The 12,325-nt window shown below is 22.6% G+C and overlaps 1 protein-coding gene and 2 pseudogenes across 5 annotated transcripts in view; all 3 read right to left on the bottom strand.

The window, feature by feature from the left end:
• Nucleotides 1–12,325, bottom strand: part of LOC5575615 — a 984,994-nt gene that overhangs the window by 734,364 nt on the left and 238,305 nt on the right. The window lies entirely within an intron of this gene.
• LOC110678116 lies at nucleotides 1,528–6,321 on the bottom strand (annotated as a pseudogene).
• Nucleotides 7,996–11,150, bottom strand: LOC110678115 (annotated as a pseudogene). Its single transcript, XR_002501454.1, has 2 exons — nucleotides 11,138–11,150; nucleotides 7,996–9,450 (listed from the first exon to the last, which is right to left on the bottom strand). The product of XR_002501454.1 is annotated as an NADH-ubiquinone oxidoreductase chain 1-like (transcript).

Genomic DNA, 12,325 nt, shown 5'->3' with positions numbered 1-12,325 from the left:
TTTTCAAGGACTTCACACTATTCCCGTAACATTAGGATTACGATGAGGAATAATTTTATTTATTATTTCTGAAGTTTTTTTCTTTATTTCCTTCTTTTGAGCTTTTTTCCATAGTAGCTTATCCCCAACAATCGAATTAGGAATAGTTTGACCTCCAATTGGAATTGAACCTTTTAATCCTTTTCAAATTCCTCTTTTAAATACAGCTATTTTATTAGCTTCCGGAGTTACAGTAACCTGAGCCCATCATAGTTTAATAGAAAATAATCACACTCAAACAATTCAAAGATTATTTTTTACTGTTCTTTTAGGAATTTATTTTTCAATTCTTCAAGCTTATGAATATATTGAAGCTCCTTTTACAATTGCTGATAATGTTTATGGATCTACATTTTTTGTAGCAACAGGATTCCACGGACTACACGTATTAATTGGAACTTCTTTTCTATTAATTTGTTTATTTCGACATATAAATTGTCATTTTTCTAGAAGTCATCATTTTGGATTTGAAGCAGCTGCTTGATATTGACATTTTGTTGATGTAGTTTGACTATTCTTATATATTTCAATTTATTGATGAGGTAATTAATTTATAAAGTATATAATTGTATATGTGACTTCCAATCACAAGGACTAAATAATTTTAGTATAAATAATTATTATATTATTCATTATAAGAATTATTATTTTTACTATTACAATTATTGTAATAATATTAGCAACAATTTTATCAAAAAAAACTATCACAGATCGAGAAAAATCATCTCCATTTGAATGTGGATTCGACCCAATAAATTACTCTCGTTTACCTTTTTCATTACGATTTTTTTAATTGCTATTATTTTTTTAATTTTTGATGTAGAAATTGCTTTAATCCTACCAATAATTTTAATTATTAAAACATCAAATTTAATAAATTGATCAATGACTAGTTTATTTTTTATTTTCATTTTATTAATTGGCTTATACCATGAATGAAACCAAGGAGCTTTAGAATGAAATAATTAAAATATGAAGCGATTTATTGCAATTAGTTTCGGCCTAATCTTAGGTGAAATTCACCCATATTTTGGGATAATAGTTAACTATAACATTTAATTTGCATTTAAAAAGTATTGAATTTATATTCAATTTATCTTAATTAATTGAAACCAAAAAGAGGTATATCACTGTTAATGATATCATTGAATAATTTATATATTCCAATTAAGTAGAAATATAAATGGAATTAAACCATTAAAGATAAAAGTTAGCAGCTTTTTCTTGATCAACATATTTCATTTTTAATTCCATTTATATAGTTTAAAAAAAACATTACATTTTCACTGTAAAAATAAAAATTTATTTTTTATAAATATTTCAAAATTACAATAATTTCCCTAACATCTTCAGTGTCATGCTCTAAATATAAGCTATTTAAATTTAAAAATTAATTTAAAAATAATATTATTCTTACTAAAATAATTACTCATAATATATAACTTAATAAATAAATTTTTAAATTATTATTTTGAAATTCTTGAACATATAATGAATAAATTTTTAATTGATTATATAATATCTGACCTCCAAAATATTCACTTCATCCTTGATCAAACATTTTATAAGAATATATTCCTAAAATTAATGGTCATTTTACAACACCCACAGTTGAAATTAAAGGTATAAATCACATACTTCCAGAAAAAAAAACTAAAATTATAATAAACTAAAGACTTATTAATAAAAAAAAAATTAACATTTCTAATTAAATACCCAGTAAATCCTCCTAATAAACAAACTATTAATGTTAAATTTTTTAAATAATAAGGTAAACAAATTATTTCAGGATTAAAAAATATTAATCAACTTAACATTCTTCCTCCAATAATAGCTATAACTATTAAAAAAAAAATTCTAAAAGATATAGTTCACCCCTTATCATTTAGTATATTCAATGTAGTTCTATTAAAATCCCCTGTTATTGAATAATAAACTAATCGAAAAGAATAACATACAGTTAGCCCTGTAGAAAAAAAAAAGAAAAAAAGAAAAAAAATTCATATAAGACAACATTACTGTTTCTAAAATTAAATCCTTCGAATAAAACCCCGCCAAAAAAGGCATCCCACATAAGGCTAAATTAGCAATATTAAAACAACTACATGTTAAAGGTATTCTTATACTTAAACCCCCTATAAATCGAATATCTTGAGCATTTTTTTGTATTATGAATAATTACCCCAGCACATATAAATAATAAAGCCTTAAAGAGCGCATGTGTTAATAAATGAAAAAAAGCTAACTTATAATAACCAATAGATAAAATACTTATTATTAAACCTAATTGACTTAAAGTAGATAAAGCAATAATTTTTTTTAAATCAAACTCAAAATTAGCCCCTAATCCAGCTATAAATATTGTTAACCCAGAAACTAATAATAAAAATTGTCCTAACTTAGAATTATCTAATAAAATATTAAATCGAATTAATAAATAAACCCCAGCAGTTACTAATGTAGAAGAATGTACTAAAGCAGAAACAGGAGTCGGAGCTGCCATAGCTGCAGGTAATCAAGAAGAAAAAGGAATTTGAGCACTTTTAGTCATTGCAGCCAATATCACTAATCCCCCAATAACTATTATTTCAAAATTATTTTTTATTATATCTAAATAAAAAATATAATTTCAACTCCCATAATTTAATATTCAAGCAATAGCTAATAATAAGGCAACATCTCCGATTCGATTAGATAAAGCTGTTAATATACCAGCATTATAAGATTTTACATTTTGAAAATAAATTACTAAACAGTAAGAAACTAATCCTAACCCATCTCATCCTAATAAAATTCTAATTAAATTAGGACTAATAATTAATATTATTATTGACATAACAAATATTAATACTAATAAAATAAACCGATTTACATTATAATCTTCTCCCATGTATTGGTCTCTATAAAAAATTACTAAAGAAGAAATTAATAAAACAAAAGATATAAATATTAAACTTATTCAATCAAATAAAAAAGTTATTACAATAGATATTGAATGTAAAGAAACAATTTCTCATTCAACAAAATATACTAAATCTATTAATAAAAACTTTAATCTCAAAATAAATAAAGTAAATCTAATAAAAATTAAAATATAAAAACTATTTTTACAATAATTAACTAAATAATTCACGATCTAAAATGAAATTCTCATATCATTGACACCACAAATCAATATTTTATTTTAAACTATTTAAATTAAAATTAAATTCATAATATACAAAAATTTCTTTTTATAATTAATAAATTTAATGGCAATCAATGCAATATTAATACTAAAAATTCTCGAGTAGTCCCTGAAGAAAAAAAATAAACCCCTGAATAAATTTTTCCATGTTGTCTATAAGCAAATAAATATAAAGTATGCTAAGGCAAATTATGTGTCAGATAACCTTTCAGCTTCTAGTACAAGCAAAGATTTGTGGAAGAGAATTAAAAAATTAAATATTTCCAAGACTTCTGAACGTAATGATAAATTCGATAACAGCATTGACGAAATCAACGATTATTTCAGCTCAAACTTCACCTTCGATGAGGATTTACCATCTGTTCCACCTGAAAATGTATATGGTTTCAGATTTTCCGAAATTTCTGAGAATGATATTACAATTTCTATCAATTCTATAAAATCTAACGCAGTAGGCTTGGACGAAATTCCCCTACGTTTTATTAAACTTTTGTTTCCTTCCATTTGTCCAATCATACATTATATTTTCAACTTAATTGTATCTTCGTCAAAATTTCCTCAAGCATGGAAACATTCAAAAATAATTCCTATAAAAAAGAAGGCAAAAACGTTAAACTTAGAAAATCTCCGTCCAATTAGCATTTTATGTGGTTTATCAAAAGTCTTTGAGCGGATTTTGAAATATCAAATTCAAGAGCATATTGAAAACTTTGACCTCATGCATACTTTCCAGTCAGGGTTTCGACGTGGTCACAGTACAACATCCGCTTTTCTAAAAGTACACAATGACATTCTTTCAGTTATCGATAGAAAAGGTGTAGCATTTCTTTTCCTTTTAGACTTTTCTAAAGCATTCGATAGGGTTTCACATACCAAGCTTTTAAAAAAACTATCCTATGATTTTTTATTCTCTAGACCAGCAGTAAATCTTATGCAATCATATTTATCAAATCGAAGTCAATCAGTTTTTGCTGGTGGAGCCTTTTCGAAGACCTGTTCTATTTTGTCTGGAGTACCGCAAGGCTCAATCCTTGGGCCTCTTTTATTTTCTTGCTTCATCAATGATTTACCTAACGTTCTAAAACATTGTAAGATCCACATGTTCGCCGATGATGTGCAACTCTATCTGGCTCTAGAAGAAGTTGATTTGTCACTTATGTATCAGCTAATTAATGATGACTTGTCTCGCATCATACGTTGGGCGGATGAAAATCTTTTGCAAATCAACGCTTCTAAAACAAAAGTGATGTTTATTTCAAGAAGCACTCATAACTACTCCTTGCCATTGTTTCGTCTAGGCAATGATCGTTTGGAGTACGTTAATAAGGCATCAAATCTAGGTTTCATAATTCAAAATAATCTTGAATGGGACAGTCACGTCAATAATATGTGCAGCAAAATTTATAGCGGATTGAGATTGTTGAGAATTTCATCAAATATGTTACCAACTTCAGTAAAATTACAACTTTTCAAATCATTGCTGCTTCCGCATTTCATGTACGGTGATGTATTACTTATAAATGCTTCTGCCAGAGCTATAGACAGACTCAGAATAGCATTAAATTGTTGTGTACGTTATGTTTATAATTTGTCAAGATTTTCTCATGTGTCACGTTTTCATCCCAAGTTGATTGGATGTCCATTTTATGATTTTTTCAAAATGCGATCATGTCTAACTTTGTTCAAGATTTTTCGATTTGCAACACCTTCATACTTGTACGAAAACTTAAACCCTTTCCAAAGCTATCGCACTAGAAACTTTATAATACCGCGATATAATACAGCACACTTTGCGAATACCTTATTTGTAAGAGGCATAGTATTCTGGAATCAATTACCAAATGAAACCAAAAACTTAAATACTTTCAAAAGCTTCCAGCAAGAATGCGTCAAATGGTTCAACAGGGGGAATCAACAAAATTAATAACTACGGAGTATCAGAAACATAATATTAAGTTAAATTTATTCCTTCAAAAATAGCTAATTGTAGCGCTTTAAAAGGAATTTTCCTTATGCTACATTGATATGAACAAGTAAATAAATAAATAAATAAATAAATAAAGATAAACTAGGCATAAAATTTAATATCCCTTTATTAATTAATAAACTTCGTCTTCCTATTCGTTCATAAGAAATATTAGCCAAACAAAATAACCCAGAAGAGCATAACCCATGAGCAATTATTAAAGTATATGACCCATTTAATCCTCAATAAGTTATTGTTATTAATCCTCTTAATACAATCCCTATATGAGCAACCGAAGAATAAGCAATTAAAGCCTTTAAATCTATTTGTCATAAACAAATTAAACTAACTAAAACTCCTCCAATTAAACTAATACTGATTCAAATATAATTAAATTTTATACCTAAAACTTGCATTAAAGAAAATACCCGTAATAAACCATACCCTCCTAATTTTAATAAAACACCTGCCAAAATTATAGACCCTGAAACAGGAGCTTCTACATGAGCCTTTGGTAATCATAAATGAACTAAAAATATTGGTATTTTTACTAAAAAAGCAAAAATTATACATAAATATAAAAAATCTAAATTATATAAATTTTTATAACTTAATATAACAAAATTTATTGTATAATTATCATTTTTAATATAAAAAATACCAATTAATAACGGCAACGAAGCCAGTAAAGTATAAAATAATAAATAAATCCCCGCCTGTAAACGTTCAGGTTGATACCCTCAACCTAAAATTAAAAATAAAGTTGGAATTAAACTTCTTTCAAAAAATAAATAAAATATAAATATGCTTATGGAACTAAAAGTAAAAATTAATATTAAAAGTAAAAAGACAATTATAAATAAAAATAAATTAACATAATTATTATAACGAACTACCCCTTCTCTAGCTATTAATATTAAACCACAAATTCAAAAACTTAATAAAATTAATCCATAAGAAATTATATCTATACCAAAATAATAAGAAATATCACAAAAATAATAATTAGAACTAATTTTAATTATAAATAAACAAGTGGCTAAAAAAATTAAATTTTGAACCATTCAATAAATATTTTTTTTAAAAAATAAAAAAAAATAAATATAATTATAAAAATAAATTTTAACATTGTAAAATAGAAAAACTCTGAAAATAATCATTACCATGAGTTCGAATCATAGAAACTAAAATAGATAGCCCTAGAACCCCTTCACAAACACAAAAAGTTAAAAAAAATATACTAAAGTAACTTTCATAATTTATAAAATTTAAATACAAAAATAGTAATATAAATAATATTAATACTATAAACTCTAATCTCAATAAAGTACAAAGTAAATGCTTACGACTAGAAATAAAAACAATACTTCCAAAAATAAATATAATAATTATTAAATAATATATATATAAATTTATCATTAGTTTTAATAGTTTTAAAAAAAACATTAGTCTTGTAAACTAAAAATAAAAATTATTTTTTTTTAAACTTCAAGAAAAAAGATACTTCCTTTTCATTAACTCCCAAAGTTAATATTTTATTATAAACTATTTCTTGATATTATAACATTAATTATACTAATTTCTTTAATTACTAGTTTTATCTTTATACAAATAAAACACCCCTTAGCTATAGGATTAATACTTTTAATTCAAACATTTCTAACTTCTCTGTTAACTGGTATATTCGTAAAAACATTTTGATTTTCTTATGTTTTATTTTTAATTTTTATAGGAGGAATATTAGTTTTATTCATTTATGTTACTTCTCTTTCATCTAATGAAATATTTTCATTATCTATAAAACTATTTTTTTTATCTTTAAGTATAATTTTAATATTTATTGTATTTTCTTTTTTTTTTGATAAATCAATTATTAGAATATTTATTAATAATAATGAAATAAATAATTTATTTTCTACAAATTCTTTAATAATAGAAGACTTAATTTCATTAAATAAAATATATAACTTTCCAACTAATTTAATTACTTTATTATTAATTAATTATTTATTTTTAACTTTATTAGTAACAGTAAAAATTACAAAAAAAAATTATGGACCCTTACGCCCAATAAATTAATTTATGTCTAAATCATTACGAAAAACCCACCCTTTATTAAAAATAGCAAATAATGCTCTTGTCGATCTCCCGGCTCCTTCCAATATTTCTGCTTGATGAAATTTTGGTTCTTTATTAGGATTATGTTTAATCATCCAAATTTTAACAGGATTATTCTTAGCAATACACTATACTGCTGATATTGAAACAGCTTTTAATAGAGTAAATCACATTTATCGTGATGTTAATAATGGTTGATTCCTACGAATTTGTCATGCTAATGGAGCTTCTTTTTTTTTCGCTTGTTTATTCATTCACGTAGGACGAGGAGTTTATTATAATTCATACTTATACATCCCAACATGAATAATTGGAGTAATTATTTTATTTATAGTAATAGCAACAGGATTTTTAGGATATGTTCTACCTTGGGGACAAATATCATTCTGAGGAGCTACAGTAATTACTAATCTTTTATCTGCTGTACCTTATTTAGGTACAGATTTAGTTCAATGAATTTGAGGAGGATTCGCTGTTGATAATGCTACTTTAACTCGATTCTTTACATTTCATTTTATTTTACCTTTCATTGTATTAGCTTTAACTATAATTCATCTATTATTTTTACACCAAACAGGTTCAAATAACCCATTAGGATTAAATTCAAATGTAGATAAAATTCCTTTTCACCCTTATTTTGTTTACAAGGATATTGTTGGATTTATCATTTTTATATGAATTTTAATTGGATTTATTTGAAAATTCAATTACTTACTAATAGACCCAGAAAATTTTATTCCAGCTAACCCATTAGTTACTCCTGTCCATATTCAACCAGAATGATATTTTTTATTTGCTTATGCAATTTTACGTTCTATTCCAAATAAATTAGGAGGGGTAATTGCATTAGTTTTATCTATTGCAATTTTAATAATTCTCCCATTTACTCATACTAGTAAATTCCGAGGATTACAATTCTATCCTTTAAATCAAATTTTATTTTGAAATATAGTAATTGTGGCTTCCCTTTTAACTTGAATTGGAGCTCGGCCTGTTGAAGATCCTTATGTTTTAACAGGACAAATTCTAACAGTATTATATTTTTCTTATTTTATTATTAATCCTTTAATATCAAAATATTGAGATAAATTATTAAATTAATTAATAAGCTTTTATAGCATATGTCTTGAAAACATAAGAAAGAAGTCAAACCTTCTATTAATTTAATTTTATACTAAAAATTATTCATTAAAATAATATAGATAAAATAAAAATTTTTACCCCAATAAAAAAAAATAAGTAATTTAAAGACATCGGTAAAAAACTCTTTCAAGCTAAATACATTAATTTATCATACCGAAACCGAGGTAAAGTCCCTCGAACCCAAATAAAAAAAAAGAAATAATAGTTAATTTAAAAAAAAATAAAATTCTATAGATATCTCTACCTAAAAAAATTACTCTAAATAACATACTTATAAATAAAATACTAGAATATTCAGCTAAAAAAATTAAAGCAAATCCCCCTCTTCTATATTCTACATTAAATCCTGAAACTAACTCAGACTCCCCTTCAGCAAAATCAAAAGGAGTACGATTAGTTTCAGCTAAACAAGATGCAAATCAAACGAGACCTAAAGGAAAACAAAATACAATAAATCATATGTATTTCTGATATATAAAAAAATTCAAAAAATTATAATTTCCAATTAAAAAAATAAATCTCAATAAAATTAAAGCCAATCTAACTTCATAAGAAATAGTTTGTGCAACAGCCCGTAATCCTCCTAATAAAGCATAATTAGAATTAGAAGATCACCCCGCCACTATTACAGTATAAACTCCTAATCTAGTAATACATAAAAAAAATAAAACCCCTAAATTAAAAGAATACAATTTAATTAAATAAGGCATACTTATTCAAATTAATAAAGACAAAAATAAAGAAAAAATAGGAGAAAAATAATAAAAAATATAATTAGATAATAAAGGATAAGTTTGTTCCTTAGTAAATAACTTTACAGCATCACTAAAAGGTTGTAATAACCCTATAAATCCTACTTTATTAGGTCCTTTACGAATTTGAATATATCCTAAAACTTTCCGCTCTAATAAAGTTAAAAAAGCTACCCCTACTATTACACAAATTACCAATAATAAACTTCCAATCAATGATAATAAATAATCTATATAAAACAATACTATTTATAATTAATTATATTATATAAATAAATTCTAAATTTATTGCACTAATCTGCCAAAATAGTTTATTAAATATTAATATAATTCATAAATTTAAAATTTATATTTTTTATATTAGGTCCTTTCGTACTATAATATAATAATTAATTAAAGATAGAAACCAACCTGGCTTACGCCGGTTTGAACTCAGATCATGTAAGAATTCAAAGGTCGAACAGACCTAAACTTTAAACTTCTACACCTAAAAATAACTCTTAATCCAACATCGAGGTCGCAATCTTTTTTGTCGATAAGAACTCTAAAAAAAAATTACGCTGTTATCCCTAAGGTAACTTAATTTTTTAATCAATATAACTGGATCAAATATTCATAAACTAATGTAAATTGAAAATAAAAGTTTTTTAAATTTTAATACCACCCCAGTAAAATTTTTTATTAAAATATAAATTTAATTATTCTTTTTAATTTATAATTAACAAAAATAAAGATCTATAGGGTCTTCTCGTCTTTTAATTACATTTTAACTTTTTAATTAAAAAATAAAATTCTATAAAAATTTAAAAAAGACAGTATATATCTCATTCAACCATTCATACAAGCCTTCAATTAAAAGACTACTGATTATGCTACCTTCGCACAGTCAAAATACTGCGGCCCTTTAATAATTTATCAGTGGGCAGGTTAGACTTTAAATTAAATTCAAAAAGACATGTTTTTGATAAACAGGTGAATATATAATTTGCTGAATTCCTTATTTAAACCTTTCATTTTAAATAATTTATATAAATTAAATATACTAATTTTATCATAATTTATAAATTATTATCATTAAAATTTATATTTTAATAAATAATTTAATTTAACAATAAATAATAAAAATTTTAAAATAAATTATAACAAATTTATTAATGATAACTATTTTTAAGCTTACATTTATTAAATATTTTATTAAAAATTTAAAAATTTATTTTAAAGCTAATCCCTTAAAATATTAATTTTATAAAATAAAAATACTATATAAATAAAATTTTTAATTTATAAATCTAAATTAAATTTATTTCTTAAAAAACTAGATATATTTTAAAACGATTAACATTTCATTTCTAATTATATATTTAAAATAATTATTCCACAGTAACTTTTATATATAATTAAATCTTTAAAATTCGAGAAAAATTAATATAATAATTAATTAATTAATAAACCCTGATACACAAGGTACAATAAATTAAATTTTCTTTTTAAATAAAAATTTTTCAAATTATTTCAATTTTCTTTTACAATACAAATATACTATTATTAAAATTATTTATTTCTTTAAAAAATACTAAAACTAAAATTATTAAAATTATTTTTATTAATTAAATTAAAAAAAAAAAATTAATAAATAAAATTTAATCAATTTAAATTGATTTGCACAAATTTCTTTTCAATGTAAATGAAATACTTTACTAATTAAGCTTTAAATTGTCTTTCTAGATACACTTTCCAGTACATCTACTATGTTACAACTTATCTTATTTTAAAAATAAGAACGATGGGCGATATGTACATGTTTTAGAGCTAAAATCATATAAATAATCTATTTTATATTACTATTAAATCCACCTTCAAATTTTTGTTTCAAAAAATTATTCATTTAAATAAATTTATTGTAATCCATCTCTACTTAAATATAAACTGCACCTTGATCTGACATTTTATTTAATAAAATATTAAGAAAATTAAATCTTATAACATATTCTGATGACGACGATATACAAATTAAACAAATTTAAGTAAGGTTCAATGTGAATTATCAATTACAGGACAGATTCCTCTAAATAGACTAAAACACCGCCAAATTTTTTAAATTTTAAGAATATAACTAATACTACTTTAGCATTTTAATATTTATTTTTAATAATAGGGTATCTAATCCTAGTTTATTACAAAAAGTTTATAGCTTAAATTATTTTCTAAAATAATAAATTAATAAATTTAAAAATTTCACCTAATAAATTTATATTTATATTATAAAAATTTATAATTTAACTAATACTAAAAATTTTTACTTGCATTATTTGTATAACCGCGGTAGCTGGCACAAATTTTACCAATACTATATATTATTACTAATACAAAATTTCTTTTTTAATTGATATCAATTACTGCGAATAAATTAATTATTATAATTTTTTAAAAATTAAAACAATTCACACAAAAATTTACATGTAAAATAAAATAATAATAAAAATATTAACCAAAATAAAATAATATTTATTGATATAAGTATTAAAAAATACAATTATTATTTTTAAAATAATATAAAATTAATAAAACTTAAAAATTTACAAAATTATTAATTATGTAAAATTAATTAATATAAAATTTTATTAGTTCAATTCTCACCAAACTAAATTTTATATAAAAATACCCCTTAAATATTTTTATACTTATTTATTAATAAATAATTTTATATCAATTAATTATTATTTTTAAAATAATATAAAATTAATAAAAAAAAAATTTACAAAATTATTAATTATGTAAAATTAATTAATATAAAATTTTATTAGTTCAATTCTCACCAAACTAAATTTTATATAAAAATACCCCTTAAATATTTTTATACTTATTTATTAATAAATAATTTTATATCAATTAATTATTATTTTTAAAATAATATAAAATTAATAAAACTTAAAAATTTACAAAATTATTAATTATGTAAAATTAATTAATATAAAATTTTATTAGTTCAATTCTCACCAAACTAAATTTTATATAAAAATACCCCTTAAATATTTTTATACTTATTTATTAATAAATAATTTTATATCAATTAATTATTATTTTTAAAATAATATAAAATTAATAAAACTTAAAAATTTA

This window comes from Aedes aegypti, chromosome 3 (genome assembly GCF_002204515.2).
Source record: "Aedes aegypti strain LVP_AGWG chromosome 3, AaegL5.0 Primary Assembly, whole genome shotgun sequence".
NCBI classification, from domain to species: domain Eukaryota; kingdom Metazoa; phylum Arthropoda; class Insecta; order Diptera; family Culicidae; genus Aedes; species Aedes aegypti.
This window is presented reverse-complemented; position numbering and strand designations above follow the sequence as displayed.